Source organism: Chelonoidis abingdonii, chromosome 1, assembly GCF_003597395.2.
Source record: "Chelonoidis abingdonii isolate Lonesome George chromosome 1, CheloAbing_2.0, whole genome shotgun sequence".
NCBI classification, from domain to species: Eukaryota; Metazoa; Chordata; order Testudines; family Testudinidae; genus Chelonoidis; species Chelonoidis abingdonii.
The window spans coordinates 236217059-236234278 of record NC_133769.1 but is presented as its reverse complement, the minus strand read 5'-3'; the positions used below and the strand labels follow the sequence as shown (position 1 = coordinate 236234278).

Below are 17220 nucleotides of genomic sequence, written 5' to 3'. Positions count from 1 at the left end.
TTCTCTGAAAATAATTTCCTGGTTTTCACTATGAGTGCACCAAGATAAATCAGTGATTAGTGCATAGTTTAGGTTCACTGGTTAGTGTTTTTGTACCTTTTGGTCTGTTGTTCAAGCCTGCCTCCAGTTTTCCCTGTATGTGACTGTTTTGAGACAATTGTTAACTTTTGTTCTGCTTTGCTAACTATGCTGTAGCAATGACCATTTTTAAAATTAACCTCTACAAGAACAGGCATCAGCTTAGAGTGCTGATCTGCTGACCACCTCCTCCCTCACTCAACTGATGGATGGATGGGCCCACTCTCAATCTGACACCAAATCAGGTCTGGAAGGGAATGGACTCAAATGGTCAAAAATGAGCACTCTCTTCATTCTTTGATTGCAAGTTCAACATGTCTCTTAAAACCTCCAATCCTGAAGCTGATGAGAGCCTTGGGTATACAAAGAATGCAGGATCAGCTCCAAAGTTTCTTAACAAAGAGGGATATGTTACAGTAATGTCATATCAGCACTGTAATCAGCACAGATGGAACTGACACTGGCCATTTGGACTTGCTAATAAGTCCCAAAAAGTTATTTGGAATGACTCAGCCATCGCATTTTCCTGGCCAAGTCCTGCTGCATTCTTCCATCCCACGCATTTCCTACAGGCTGCACTTTTTCTGATGAAATTAGTATTTTTAAATTACTACATCATTCAAAAGTCCATTGCTTGTCAAAACTATTTCCATTATCAGCATCTTATTTTAATTACAAATTAAGGGCCTGATACTGAAAATGTTTTTTTCCACATTGTAACGAAACCCTGTGCGGCAGATAAGGAAACATCCACTACCTAGAAGTAGTACCGGGGACCTTATCCTGTCTGCAGATACTAGAGGGAATCTCTCTCTCTCTCTCACACACACACACACACACTTACTATTGTGGGACTACTCACATTGGCGAAGTTAAGCATGTGCCTAGGTGTTTGCAGGATTAGGACCAAAGCAAGCATATTTTAATGCAATGAGTCCTTAGTCCCAACAGTATGTCTTCAGTTGATATTTCTATGCTAATTTTAAATATATAAACAGTTCTCTCTCTGTGCAATGCATTAGGAAAAGGAACTGAATGTGCATGTAGTATAGTACAGTAGTAAAAGAAGAGCCATGTGCTTTAATTAAAAAACAAAAGACCCAATCCGGCAAACTCTTAAGATGTACATTTGAGATATCTTTACTTAAGGGCTCAGTCCCTTTGAACTGAGTACAGACCACTTGTGAGAGAGTCTATTGGATGGGGCCCTTCAGTTTTCTAATTCAAACATGCATGCATTTTAATTCCCTAGGCAAGCAAAGAGATGGAACTCTACATAAAGTAGCTACAGGAATATACATTTACATTCTCCTGGAGGAGGAAAATGGAGATTTAAGTTTTGTTAAATACAAATCATGTTAAGTAAGTTTTAATTGTCATTTTAAGTGATGACCTAAAGCAGGTACAATGATTTTTTCAGACAAGATGGACCCAAATTCATACTACCTAAGGCAGCAGACGAGAGGCAGGCCTTGGTGACCCATGCTTGGTTTATCTGCATTTATCTGACTCTCCAAAAGAAATATAAATTATGGTAATACATTTCATATTATCTTGTATATGCACTGTTGGCCTATTCATCTGATTTTTGTCTCATACAAATAAAAAGAGAATTCATAAACTGATATGCATTGTAAAAGGCATAATCTCTCTTGGTCTTTCCTACAAAGTTCAGGTCATAATTCATGGGTTTAGTACGGCTGGAATCATTTGATAAACATAAAGCACTAATTAATCTTGTTAACCATACTCTCTCCCCATATATTTGTGATTTAAAAGGAATCCTCAATTACACTTGCTTGTGTTGTTCTCTGTATTCTCTCTTCTGTGTCTTTGTCAGGTTAGAACACCCGAAGAAAGGAAGGCTAGGCGATGCCCAATACAAAGTTACTGACTATGGAATAGGCAGTTGGGGTTGACAGATACATCTGCAACGGCTGTGATGTGTTTTCCTCCCCTATGGCAGGGGAGTGCTTCAAAGAATCACCTGCCAAAAAAGGACACAGGCTCTTGCAAGCCCACCAGTTCTCAGGCTGCTGTGACTGTACTGTTATTTTAAAGGAATTTCCTAAACAACAACATAGACCAAGAGGCAAGAAAACAAAATGTAATATTGTTTCCTTTTCTTCCTTTCTTCCAGAGCATCTCCTGCAGCTCTAATGTACCCTGAAGAAGGGTGATGTCATAAAAACATGCCTCTGTGTTCATACAAACTATATTCACTCTCAAAAGATTAGTAATTAAGAAGGGGGGCACCCTTCCAGAATGGCCCTGACCCATTACTAATGACTTCAAGAAAACTTGGCCAATCATTTAGCAGAGTAACAACTGTTATCTTGGGCAACACCAAGAAATGAACATGAGTCTCTACTGCTTGAACTGAAGGATGAAGTCTCTTAGCTGGTAGCTATAGTAGACTTATATCTTCTGTCAATCAGGAACAGAGTGGGGGGTGCCTAATACACACTGAACTATAGGTTCTAGAAATTCTCCTAAAAATGACAGAAAAAGATTGATATTAACACTAAGGAACAAACAGACTAATCCCTAATAACCCAGCTGAAAGAGAACAATTATTTGTCGCCTCTTTTGTGTCTATTGTATCTTAATCTATTTAGAACACAACTTCTTTGGGGGAGGGACTGTCTTTTTGACATGTGTGTTCAGAGCACCTCGCACAAAGGGGCTGTACCACAATATATATAATATTAATTGTAAACTGAATTGCCCAAAGCATTCACTGTGATTTATAATAAATAAATAGTCTGATGTACCAGGCAGCCTTCAAGTTAAATAGAGACAATGAAAGCTATTTTAAAGCTAATCCAAGCATGCACTAGATGTGGTTAGCGACATAAACCAAATTTCTGTAGCAAAAGCCACTATTCTCAAAGTCTACCAGTCTTCTACATTCATGTTTTTGTCTCTTGTCTATATTCTTGTCAGCCTTGTATGCGTCAGCTCAGCCATGAAAGACAGCAAGAGAGGAATTGAGCAATCTCCTATCCTCTTGATCCAAATACTGCCAACCAAGCTCAGAATTGCCCTTCATGCTTGAAGCAATCAGACATATAAGCTGCTGTTACCGTAGCTGCAACTCTCCAAATGGTATTTATCCTTCCACATTCCAGAAAGTAACCACAACGCTTCAACAACAACAGAAATCTCTGGTAAGCTGAGCAAAATAAATAAATACAATTCCAAGCCAGGCCATTGAATTCTTCTGAACTAAGAGAATGTGTGTGTAAATTCAGTGTCGTTTCTGTGGCACAAAGCAATGATATTTGAATTCTGACTTCACTGTGTCACAGTGCCAGATGAGAAGAGATCACAATCCAGAACTTGGATCAAAGGACAGGGCATATTCATTAAGAAGCAGTTAGCCAAGAAGAACCTTTTCTTCTTGGAACCCAACCTGAGTGTCAGCCAGTTCAGCAGACATTTGGCTTGTTCAATCTGTCTTCAGATCATGGAGTCCACTGGGCTGGCATGCTGATGTAAATGTCATTTACACTTTGCATCATCACATCATCATGGCAGCTGGAAACCAAGCCTTTTGAGGCCCACCCCACCCTGCTAGCCATCCTAAAACAACTGCAAACTCCTCACCTAGATACGTCAAAGTTAAGTCAACTTATATTTTGAGGTGAGCAAGAGCCCTTTCGGCTTCTATCCTCATTTCTCTGAGAACTCTCCTAACAGAATAAGAACACTAGACACTCCTTCCTCAGTTCCCAGAAAGAATCAATATGTGGGTTTGTTTAATGCAGAAGCTGGAAAAAAGAACAAAGCTAAATTGTGTTTTTTTATTTCTACTGACAGATAAACTAAATGCACTCACTGTACCTTGCAAAGAAGATTGCAGCACTGAGGGCTCAGTCCTGTCCAGTTCTGCAGCACGCCCCATTTCTTAACAGTTTCTCATTGGCATGTACATGCACAAGTGCAGTAATTTGTCAAAGGGCAGAATCAAACTTGTATTATAAATCCACTTTATGAGTGAAACTGCTGCCCTTTTTCTGATCAATACGTGTTGTGCCTAGGACAAGATGAGTTGGAGAGTATGAAAATGACTAGCTCAGTAAGGAGCAAGGGTTGTGAAAATACAAAAGATATTCTTGAATAGATTTATTTAACTTTCACATTCTCTCTCTCTGCCACATTCAAAGATATTGTTTAAGGGCTTTCTGCTTTTAAGGAGGGAAAGAAAAAGAAGAAAAATAACTCATGCCATAAACATGCAGTAGATTTAGTGTTTTATTGCAGGATTTAGCAGAGGGAGAAGCTGATTTGTGAGGAGAAAGCCTTCTGAAAGCACAAATCTCTTTAATAGTAGGAAGGGAATATGAAAATGTTGGACAAATTAGATAAATTACATGTTGTCTTTTTCAGTTTTCCCATGGTGCAATGTCCCTTTTTATAAATAATACAGGTCCCTGATTTTCTATTAAACATGGACTCCCCTGAGTTTCTGCACCCGGAGGGCCTCCAGAATCACAGATATGGCTTGACCAGGCAAGAAGTGTGAAGAGCCACCAACATAGTACATTTCCCATTCCACCGACCCTAAGAATTCCCTTTTGTGGGCTTCCAGCCCCAGAGATAAGAAGCCTCATTTGAACGGTGTCTGAGTACTCCCACTAACATAGACTGTTGCAAACAGACTGGGTATGATTTCAGTAATACCCCAAAATTACTGATTAAGAAAGTGGGAGCGGGCGGGGGGGCTCAACTTCTTTGAAAATCAGGCCTAGCCACTGCAGTAACCACAGGCTTGCCTCTGTTAAAGCTCTGTGTAAACAGCTACACCCAGGAAGCAATTTGTATCATCAAAAATTTTGTTAGGTCATACAAAACCCAGAAATGATGCTACATATTCCTGAATGCCATCTAGTGGCATATTATTTAGTATTTTTTACATGTATATAGGTTCTATTATAGAGCACTCCTATAACAACTTTCTGTGCCTCCTGCATATGTCTACAGAAAGGGGCTCAGGACACAACCAGACTGTGGAATCCCCAGCAAGAAGGGTCTCTTGGGAGCAGCGGTGAAAGTAAGCTGATATGGCGTACCGCTAAGAAAGTGCAGCGGCGTACCAGTAAGAAAGTGGCTGAAGCATTCAGTACCAGCTTACTTTCACCTCTGCTTGGCTGCATAACAGCTTAAATTCAGCTAATGTTATGTCCCCAGTTCAGCCCACAGGATTAGGGGTCCATTTCTGGCATCCTCGTTTATTTCACAGTTGTTGGTGTGACCAAGGGTCAGTTTTTTCTGCCCTGGAACCAATACAGAAATAATATCAGGGGCCATTTCTGAGTTCAAGCCTATCCTTCCACTGTGCCATTTAAAAAAATGGCTGGTAATGGGGGTCAAACCCCCCACTCCAGGAGGATGGATGTGATGCCTAAATTGCCAGTAGATCCTCCTTGAAATGGAGCTTTTTAAAAAAAATGGAGAACATGGTGGGAAGATGTGTCATTGGGGCTTATTTTTGGCAAACAAATTTTGCTAAAGCAACAAAAGAATCACAGGGAAAGCAATTAGCCCGATACATAAAACCACAAAGAGATCGGAGGGGAAAACTGGATATTTGAAAGAAATAGTAGTTTTCATTCCACCCTCTTTATATATTGAATTAAACACCTGAAATGTCGTTAGGACATACAAGCGCGGTCTCTTTCTTCTTTGTTTCAGTATCCTGCCTCTCTCTGTAACTTGCAGGGTTGTGGGAGTTTTGTTTGTTTAGGTGGAAATTATCCTCATTTTTAATGCAATTTTTAAATTAAGACAAAACAAAAAATAATGTTTCCATTTTAGGAACAAAGCAAAACAAACCAACCCAGACTTTTGCAGTTTTAAAGTTGCTTGCTACTGGCTGTATTAATTCTAGATTTTAACCCGGAGGCTAAATTTCACAAATTGTTCTCTAAGTATCTCATGAAGGTTATTTCTAGTTGTCCTTCATTCACTTCTATCCTTCACCCTACTAGCCACCCATTGGTTTGCCCTCTGTGCCCTTTTATGCTCCTGGGAGATTAGAACAATCCTTGAGATCTGTTAACTTGCTGGGAAATAGGGAGGGTCTGGGGCACTGGCAGGCATAGTGCAGCCCTTTGCCCCTGGCTGGCTGGTTGTGGTTTGCCTCGGCTACTCCTTGGCGGACCCAGCCCAGCACTAGGCGCAGCAGGTGGCTCTCTGCAGGCAGCAGCTGGCGAGGACTGGTTGCTGGGGTGGCTGCTGGTCAGCAGTAGCTGCATTGTGACATACCCATTCCCGTGGCCGAGCACATTCTCCAGCCACACAGTCCGGGACTCTGGAGTGGGGAGGGCACCAGCTCGGTGCCCTTGAGGGGTGGGAGGAGTGTTTCTGCAGCTAACACCTTGGGAACTTCTTCAAGAGGCAAGGTCTGGCTGTGCACCAGTGCGTCTGTGGGCACCCAGCTTTCAGGTTGCTGCTTAATGGTGCCCTGCCCCAGGGGGGCTGCTGGTTCTGCAGTGAAAAGCTACCTTTTTTGAGAGATCCATCCACACTGTACATATCTATACATCTATTTATATATATACACACACACATGCACACTTAGAACATATATGGATGAGAGAGATAAACAGGTATATAGAGTTGTCAAGCAAGACAATTTTGGTTTCACAGGAAGACATTTACGTGGTTGTTCCAAACGTTAACTTTTGAGTGCCATACTGCCATCACGGTAACTGTGCTTGCTTGCTTATTGGTCAAGTCTGTCTTGTCAGGCATGCAATTTACAGTATGACAGTACGTGGAAAAAAATGCCACCTAAGAATATACACGTTCAACAGATCCTAACAGGTATGTTTAAACGTAAAAGTGAGGAAATGGGGATTGTCAGTCAGATAGAACAGCAACAAATGAAGAAGCTGAAAGTCATCTACAGGGAAAAAACGCTGACACTTTACACCTTTGTCATGTGGTGAGCTGCAGCCACCACAAAGAGAGGCGACAAATGAAACTGCTGAACTGCCAGGTAAGAAAACTGAGACTCAACCACCATATCCTGCTGTGTGGTCAAAAATGCAATTTGAGGAGTTCGAAAAAAACACAAAAAAAAACAACCAAACTACTACTGGCTTTTTGCTTCGGGCGGTAAACTTGGGTGCACAGTATGTCATGACATTTCCAATTTGAAGATGCATGCTGCAAGACAGGTTAACATCTCTCTACACTGGCCCTCGTGTGCAATATCCTCATATGGAAAGAATAAAGAGACAGAGCTGTCCTCCCTTCACAAAAAAATAAACGAAGACAAGAAATCGGCAGCTCACCTGGAGGCTGAAAAAATTCAAGCCATGGCTAAAAAAGAAACTCTTCTTAATCTGAATGCTAAAAGTGAAGAAGCGGCAGCTGAAATTACTGCTCATGTATTCCGTATAGCTTACTACATTGCCAAAACAAATCAACCATCCAGTGACCACGAGAGCCTCACTAATCTACAACAAATCAATGGAATTGAAAAGGGGCATTTGTTGCATAGTAAAATAGTTTGCGTAGTATAAACAATCATATATCCACTTAAATGAATACGAGAATTGTCAACAAAATCTTCGACAATAAGTCAAAAATTACAGTACTTGTCAATGAATCAACTACTCTCACTGGAAACTCAACTCATTTTTTTGAAAGCCAGGATAGATGGAATTATGAGGCCACTTACGTTTCCTCTGGACTTGACTGAACTGCAAAGTGCAATAGCAGCAGCCATTAAAGAGGAAATTTTAAAATGCTTGCTGTGTTGTGAGTTCACTAAAGAACTATTATTGGAAGTGTTGATCAGTTTTTGTAGTGATGGTACAAATGTGATGTTAGGAGTCAAAGCTGGTGTTGGAAGACTACTACAAATGGACTTTCCTAACATGATATTATGGCATTACCTCAACCATAGACTGGAACTTGCTGTTGATGAAGCTTTAGAAGTCACCAGAGGTACAAATGACTTTAAGGCTTTTTTGGACGCATTATATTCCTTGTATAGTCAATCACCAAAAAACTCTCGTGAACTGAGTGCTCATGCCAATGAATTACACATTGTACTTCAAAAAAATCAGCAAAGTGTTCAATTTCAGGTGGGTGGCATCAATGTGGAGAGCAGTCAGCGCAGTGTGGCAAACATACCCTGCTTTGGCAAAACACTTCAAGGCGGCCTCACAAGACCAGTTGAGAGTCGGAAGCGAACGTCTTAAATTTCAAGGTCTACACTCTATAAATTTGATCAGAAACCTTTCTTTAATGCTGAATGTGCTGGCAGGACTGAAGAACTTGTCTGAGATGCTACAAGAATGAGACACGACCATTCCAAAAGCTGACAACCTAATGAAAATATATATCAAGAGAATCGAAAGTCTAAAAACAGACCCAGGAGCTCACTCTGAACAAGCTCAGAAGGAAGAACAATCCATGATGTTCAAAAACAGGAAACTATATGGTGCTGGAAAAAGCCCCAGAATCAACTCATCTCAATTCATTCAAGCAGTCGTTGACAACATGAGGACAAAACTATTCACAACTGCCTCAAGCAAAGCCGGTCAAAGCACATGCAAAGAAAGGGCTTCTCATTATAAAAACTTAAATTAACAATTTGTCAGTTTTTGAATCCTGAAAAATGGCAAGAGAATCCAGAGAATCCCCACTTTGGAGAAAAGGAAATAAGAGCATTGGCTGATCAACTGACAATCAATCAACCAACAGGAAACACACTTGGGATTTATGGAATTCAAGACTTCTGGAGGAAAAAACATTCCTGGAAAACTTAAAAAAAAACAACTCATCCTTGCAGTGGACACCTTTGCTGCAAGCAATGCTGACTGTGACGGGATTCAGTGCAACGAACAACATCATTACAGTGAAATGAATTGCACTTAAAACTTGTCATGTAGCCGACTTGCTATTCATTTCATGTGTGGGACCTCCTTATACTCAATGGAATCCCATGTCGTATGTGAAATTGTGGCTTGGAAAGGGCCAATGTGAAGCACATTCATCTCAAGACATGGCACCACAACAAGGAGAGCAGCGAGATCAGCTGTACGGGCCAATGTGGGAGTTTCTATAAGGCTTCTCCAGGGGGTACTGACGAAGTGGGTATTCACCCATGAAAGCTCATGCTCCAAAACGTCTGTTAGTCTATAAGGTGCCACAGGATTCTTTGCTGCTTTTACAGATCCAGACTAACACGGCTACCCCTCTGATACTGTATGGAGAACATGTATTGAACTCCAATTAACTCCTCCTTATGGAGGAAGATACAGAGCAAAAGGAAACTTCAGACAGGTCCCAGAAGGGCAAGGAGACAGAAAATAAAATGTTGGGCACCTGGCTACTGCAAAATGGGAATTCTGTGGTAAGAAAACAAAATTCCATGGTATTTTGAGAAAATTCCATATTACGACACAGCAACAGAATTGCAGGATACATTGGACCCCAAATGAGATCAATGAGACAGTTAACACCTCTCAGACCTATTGTTTCAGACTGTCTGCACGCACAGGCAAATGATACTGCATCAGTTTGCACTGGGGTCACTTTTTAAATCCTCTTTACTTCCATAAGGAATTTTTTTTTTTAAATGGAAGATCAGATTATGAAGCACAATTTTTCAGAAAGGGGGTGAATTATACAGTAAGCTCCATGGTCAAAGAATTGCAGAATACACTGGATCTGAGTAGTATTAGCCCCGTTTTTCAAAAGAAAAAAAATGAGGGACAGAAGGGCTAAATAACAACGTAAGATCACATCTGTGGCAGCAGGAAATCTGTGGGAATAGAACTCAGCTCTCTCATTCCTAGTTTTGGATGACAGCCATAGACCATATTCTGAGCTTTCTTTCATGTTGCTAACTCAGAATTTGTATTTGGCAAAACCTCCATTTTTCTCCTCACTTTTGAAGAACATAAATATAAAACAGTCAGTTGGAATCTAGGAAGGAGGAGGGTGGTTTTATGGCATTCTGCTAAGTTCCATTAAAATGTACTGGCATTAAGGACTCTGTGTGATTCAGGTACTCTGAAGTAAATCTATCAGACTAAAGTCTCTCCATCAAAAATAGTGGGTACAGTTACTTTGCAAGAAGCAGAGTGCCAGCAACTCCATGAACTGATCTGTTGCAGTGATCAGAAACCAAAGCATTTTCTCCTCACTAACATAGATGTGATATGCAAAAAAGCCTGGGCGATGAAACACTTTAGGAGATATATGTGAACTTAAAAGGCAGCAGCACAGACATCGCTTAAATGTTTAATGCTGAAAGAGGAGTTGCAGCAAGGGGCAGTAATTCTTCACTTGTTCAGGATAATTTGCAGATGAACTATATTTACTTTCCTTCCCTCCTCCTCAAGCCCTTGTTTTAAGAAGATCAAATAGAACCTGGAAGTAAAATATCTATTAATCAATGATACAAACAAAATAAAGAAAAAACCCCACACGTCTGAATTAATAAATGAATTACCAGGAGAGGGTAAAAAAAAAAAAAAAAAAAAAAAAAAAAAAAAAAAAGGCTAGTTAGTCTTCCTACCCCCCTCACACTGAAGACTATATTATATTACCATCAATGCCTACACTCTTTTGACATACAAAAGAACCTACTTAAAGAACTGCACACTTTGCACCTGGGAAAAAGCAGATTAAAAAAAATCCTCTGAGGGCTTCACAACAGACTGGCTAGTACTGCTATTGGTCATTATCTCCATCAAACCCTGCCTCATTTAAAAGTTTCTCATTAATTCTCCAGCATTGACATTTTGTTCACAATTCTGCTCCCTCTTTGGTGTTGGTGTATCAACAGTGGTGTAGCCAACTCGTGAGGAATTCAGAAATTATGACTGGGGGGCTGACTGTGAGTTTAGTAAAGGGAGCTTTGTTCTCTCTCTTTTAGCCAGCCAAGTTTCCCCTGCTTTCCTTCCCTCCTTTTCAAAAACAACTGCTCAGATACCATCCATCCCCACACAAACCCTCCTCTTTTCCTCCCCTTAACCTCATCCTCACAACCTGGCATAACATCCAGAAGTAATTCTCTGGATGGGTGATTTTTAATCACTATCCTGACTGGCAGCACCAGGGATTAAACTATGGTCCATTCGAGCAGTAGCTTTTATACATGTTAGCTACCAGGGATTAAACTATGGTCCATTCGAGCAGTAGCTTTTATACATGTTAGCTCCCTGGGGTGCTGAGCTCTAAAAACTCTTTCTTCTGCTATGACGGCTTTGTGTCTTGCAAAAACCTACTTGCTGAGTGTGGTACACAGATTTTCCATCTATCTAGGGTTACAGAAATGGGATTAACTGCCATAGTGCATTTAAAAAAGCATTATAGAGTCTTCCTCTCGGAATTTAGCAATATGGGTCTGGTTTCATCTTTTTTGGCTCATCAACATTTCTTTTCAATACTATTATTTAAGGTTAAATTCGAATGTATACCAAAGAATAGTTTATGGAAAGCAAATACGTGTCACGCCACTATATCATCCCTGTTATGAATTCAGAAGTAGTCAGATGTGAATCAATGCTGGAAGATCAGCTGATCAGGTCAGTATCTTAATCTAGCACAACTTCCCGCTTGTGGACAGCATAAAAATAATATACCATCTGCTCTCATTCTGCTAAGTGAAGATTCCCTTGCTTTGCTGATACCTTTAACAAACCGCTGCAAAATCACAAGTAAATTTTTTTTATCATAATGCATTTCCTCCTTCTAAGTGATTTCTCCACAAACAACACAGAAAGCTTTGCTATTTATAATGCACAGGCTGGTACATTCTGTCATCCATGGGAACTAAGGCATTTGCTGGTTGTTGGACTGGATATTTTTTCTACATTGTAAAATTGGAATGAATTTTTGTGGCATATAAAAAGTAAGTGTTTACTGGATTTTGTAAGCGCAGAGTGTACAGTGCAAGCTCTTTTCATACTGTTCTGCAAATGCCCGAGTCCTGAGCTGCAACAGCCCTGTTATTCCAGTCCTCAGACTCTACTATGTATAAACCACTAACTGTGCTAACTGCATGGGGATGGCTGTTAACAAATGTCCATTAGGAGATAAACTGAGATCACCAATCTTGTTTCAATTGCCACTTAAATCAGATTATAATCCAGGCCTTTAGAGGTGAAATAAAGACTGGAAACTAAACTAAAAACACAGCACCACTTATCTTCCATCTCTCAGGAGCCAACCGTTTTGAAACATTCTGAAAAAAGAAAGTTAATATTTTATTTTAACATGTGCTTGACTTCAATGGGAGGTGGACTGGGCCATCTGTACAGAAGCGAGATGAGGCTCAGACTAATCATGCCTTTTTTAACAAATGTGCAGAACAAGGATTGACCAGGCTATCTTTATGTGATAAATATTTCCTTGTTGGGGAAACCATAGAATAACGGGCAGGTAGAAGAAAATTTACCATAAGAGAATGATTCTTGAACTGACTAAGCCTATACTGAAAAACATTCAAAGTTGAGTGCCTAAGAGCTAGGCATCTAAATCCAGAGTCAAGAACCTAAATATCTGATGTGATTATCAGATGCTCTTTGCCTCTGAAGATCCCACTGATGTAAACGGAGTTACTCAGGATTTGCCCTAGTGCAACAGAGAGCAGCATTTGGCTGACAGTATCCTGGTTGTACAGAAACATTCCTGGGTATCAAATGAATTCACACACTAACATTCTGAGCAGTGCAAATTATAGGTGCAAAGCTTAAAATCCCTACATGTTGAGCTGGTGTCAATTTGGCAGCAGCGCTTGTGGCAACAGAAAAATTCTTTCATGTTGTATTATGAATTATCACAGAATGCCTATCTTATAAATCACAAACATTTCCATTTTTAGTTTGGAATAGATTAAGTGAAATCACAGAAATACATTTTTCTGACTTATCTTGATCTAAATTTCTGCACTGTAACTTACTCGATTTTTACTTTAAAAAAAAAAAAAAAGACATCTGGACTGCAAGTGTCTGACAGCTTATAGTATGAGTCTAATTAAAACCAACATGTTATAAAAATCCTTAAGACATTTTACGTATCAGAGGGGTAGCCGTGTTAGTCTGGATCTGTAAAAGCAGCAAAGAATCCTGTGGCACCTTATAGACTAATAGACGTTTTAAAACATGAGCTTTCGTGGGTGAATACCCACTTCGTCAGATGCACTTTGTCTGACAAAGTAGGTATTCATCCACGAAAGCTCATGCTCTAAAATGCCTGTTAGTCTATACGGTGCCACAGGATTCTCTGCTGCTAAGACATTTTAGTGCATATAAATTACAACACCAAATATTTAACATGTAAAACAGCAGCTTTACTCCAGCATTACAACTAGAGCACATATTAGCACTATTGTTAATTGTTACTGATAGATGCCCAGTCAAATAATTTAAGAATGTTATTTATGATACAGAATGAAGCCACGATGTTACAGAAACTAATAGTCTTCTGGGGGGATAGGCATTTTAACAAACATATTTCTGAGGCAGATCAGTTTTTTGTGCTTGTCAGTACTGACAAGTGTCCCTGTAACTTCCCCTCTCTTTGTACAAGGAGCCTTGCCTTTGATGCCAGGTGCTTGGGAGGTTGAGCTAAGGGGGACAGCATTATGGTGTCCAATAACCATAGTAGCCTTCCTTTCTTAGGATTGTTATTGCTGGCCAAACCCAGCATATCTAAGGAATGCTAGGATTGCTGGCAGGGCACTGCTCGTAAGAGGTGGCTTCAGGATGATGCAGGTCTCTTCCTGCTGTGTGCCAGTCTTCTCCAAATGCATGCTCTGCACCCAAGTATGAATCTCATTATTACCAATACTCACCAATCAAAAATCTTAAGTCAGAGCTCCAAAAATCCGGAGTGGCTTAAATCTCAAGAGGACATTGAAAAAAATAATATGTTTGGGGATCTTTTTACATGCCTTCTTGGGTTTGAACCTATAAGTTCAACTACCATGAAAGCTATAGACTTTTATTTAAAAAAAGCAAAGCTCGGATTCTTACTTAACTATCTGACCTTGGGAGTGAGGATTTAAGGAAAAATGAGACTTGTGATAAAATTGCAAAAGCTGGCAACTCTTAAGCATCACCCACCATGGGACTGGGCTGGGCCAAAGCAACTTTTCCCAGTGACCATGACTGCATGGCCTAAGCTGCTACTGAAAGGAATTTGGAGAGGCAATGACAGGCAGTGGATCAAACATGGAAGGAGATTAGCAGGGAGAATGAACTTTTGTACATTTCCTTGGGGACAAAAACTGAAGCTGAAGACACTTCTTTTTGACACGAACACAGGTATTTTCAACTTGAACATACTGTAATAGATTGAAATTGATTGCAAGATTTGGAAGTGGTTTTTCACCAGCTAAACTCAAAGTTAGCAGCATCTGTGGCAGTTGGGGGATTCCTGTTGGGGGAATGGTGGGTGGGTTTTCCAGTGCCACAGAGACTAGCTGGGATGAAAGCCCTTTAGGTATCAACTCATTTTCCAGGCCAAAGATGATTGGATGCACAGAAATGCCTGCGCTCTCAATAGTGAGGTTTGGGATTTCCTCATTCAGTAGCCTGCAAAGGGCTACAGGCTGGGAAATTGCATGGACCGTGAACACATTGTGTCTAAGTTTGCTGATGAAAGATGCAAGCTTTTGAGCTCACAGAGCTCTCCTCCAGCTCTAGGAAATGTACACAAAGTGTCACAGCTAAATATAAGGCAGAAAAAAATTGTTTAGCCAAAGTAGTTAACATATCTTTCAAGGGACCATTCAGCCCACTAACACCTCTCCAGTCATAGGAGGGAAGGCGGGGGTGAGACTGGGGGATGAGAGAGCCAAGTGAGTTACAGATTGTTATAAGCCATAAATCCAATGTCTGAGTCCATACTTTTTAGTATTGGCAAAGTTATGAATCTGAGCTCCCAGGATCATCTTTTGAAGGTGGCATGTCCATTTTTTGATGTCCAACTTGAGACATCTCAGAAGCCTGCTTATTGGAGGTCAGTTGTTCAAAATTTTCTCAAAAAATCAGGTCCTCTTAAAGTGTCCCTGGGTTGGGCACCCAAAATCACTAGTAATGACTCTTGAAAATACAGGTTGTTCACTCCAAGTGTTATCTTACTTTGTTTAAGTTGCAGCTACTCAGCCAAGAATGTGCTGTTTGTATCCATCCTCGCTGGCTCTTACTATTTGTGAAAGCTCAATAGTCCACAGTTTCCTTCCTGAACCTAGGGGGTGTTTTTCTTTCATCTCTAATGTTCTCAGCTGAATAATCAGAGTATAATGTATGTATTTCTTCTAAAAGGTAGTCTTAATGCTTTGAAATCTGATCTTTCTTCTTAGAGTTACATGATAGGACCCATATTTTCTTTCTGCATAATTTCATTTAAATGCAACAACAACAAAACCTAAATGGAACATAAAAATGACTAGATCACTATAGACAGCTCTGTATTGCCAACCATTCTTTATAGTCTCTACCCTGCATTGCTCATTACAGAAGAAATATTTCCAGTTTTCTTGTGGCTGAGCCCCTTACAACCCATTTTACTAGCACAAGCTATTCCTTCGTCGATTATAACATCATTTATTTCCAGATTTAAGAACACCAAGTTGCTAAACAGATTTTTTTATTTCTCTGGATTATTAGCATTGAATCATTTCAATCAAGCAGTCAGATGAAACTACTGGCTCAAATGAAATATAAGGTAATTCTCTAAATAGAGGGTGCCTATTCATCTTTCTGTGGGTGCCATGAATCCAGTGAAAGCATAAGGCGTAGTTTTGGGTGCTACAAAGAAAACAGCATTCAAGCATAACATCACTGAAATATATAGCTGTTAAAATCCACAACCAAGGGCAACAAAAATTTGCCTTGGCTTTAAAATTCATAGACTTGGCACTCCCTTTGTAAGAACATGGGGAAAAGTTCACGGATTTCATAGCTTCTCTAATTCTAAGAAACAGGTGTGCCTTTATGTACTCTGAACATTATTACACAAAGGATCCTTCTAGGTTTGCAGAGATGAAGAAAAATAAAATGTAGATATGATATTTACAATATGTGTGACCTCCTTTTAAGCACATGAATCCATTTGTTCACAAGTTATTTGGTACCTTTGGTAGAATTGCATTTTAACAGTGAAAAGCTGTCTGCTTACAGCAGTCTTTTGCCGTTCTGCTCGGTGGTAACTTTGGAGTGAAGAAACTGAAATCTATTTTAAATAGATATCTGGAAGGAGGTGGAGTGAAGTCTCGATAGCTAAGCCCCAATGGGCTCTAGTAACAAAACTCTAGGAGAAAATTAAAAAGATTAGCACTATAAAACTTCTTAGGCTGTGTCTACACTAGAGACCTTGGAGCAGCACAGCCGTATCAATGCAGCTGCACCACTGTAAGATCTCTTGTGTAACCACCTTATACTGATGGGAGAGAGCTCTCCCGTTAACATAATTAAGCCACCTCCAATGAGCGGTAATAGCTATGTTGGTGGTAGGGTTGCCAACTTTCTATTTGCAGAAAACCAAACACCCTGCCCTGCCCCTTATCTGAGGCCCCGCCCCCATTCACTCCATCCCCCCTCCTTCCGTTGCTCGCTCTCCCCCACCCTCACTCACTCATTTTCACCAGGATGGGGCAGGTGGTTGGGGTGTGAGAGACAGTGAGTGCTCCAGCTGGGCGTGCGGTCTCTGGGGTGGGGCTGGAGATGAGGGGTTTGGAGTGTAGGCGGGGGCTCTGGGCTAGAGGTTGGGGCCAAGAGGTTCGGAGTGTGGGAGGGGGCTCCAGGCTAGAGCAGGGGGTTGGGGTGTGGGAGGGGGTATGGGCTCTGGGCTGGGGCCTCTGGGATGGAACTGAGAATGAGAGGTTTGGGGTGCAGGAGGGGGCTTCGGGCTGAGGCAGGGGGTTGGGATGCAGGATAGGGTGAGGGCTCTGCCTGGGGGGGGAAGGCTCTGGGGTGGGGCCAGGGATGAGGGGTTTCAGGTGCAGGAGAAGGCTCTGGGCTGGGGCAAGGGGTTGGGGCATGGGAGGGGGAGAGGGCTTGTCATAAACAGATAGTAGGAGTTAATAGCACAGAAGTACTTTCTATCTCTTTTCACTGTAAAGGGTTAACAAGTTCAGTAAGCCTGGCTGTCACCAGATCAGAG

The 17220-nt window shown here is 40.8% G+C and overlaps 1 protein-coding gene and 1 pseudogene across 5 annotated transcripts in view; one reads left to right on the top strand and one right to left on the bottom strand.

Annotated features, from left to right (window-relative positions):
* Window positions 1–17220, bottom strand: part of MID1 (midline 1) — a 366041-nt gene that overhangs the window by 169140 nt on the left and 179681 nt on the right. The gene's annotated exons all lie outside the window — the stretch shown is intronic.
* On the top strand, window positions 393–9166 carry LOC142046091 (E3 SUMO-protein ligase KIAA1586-like; annotated as a pseudogene).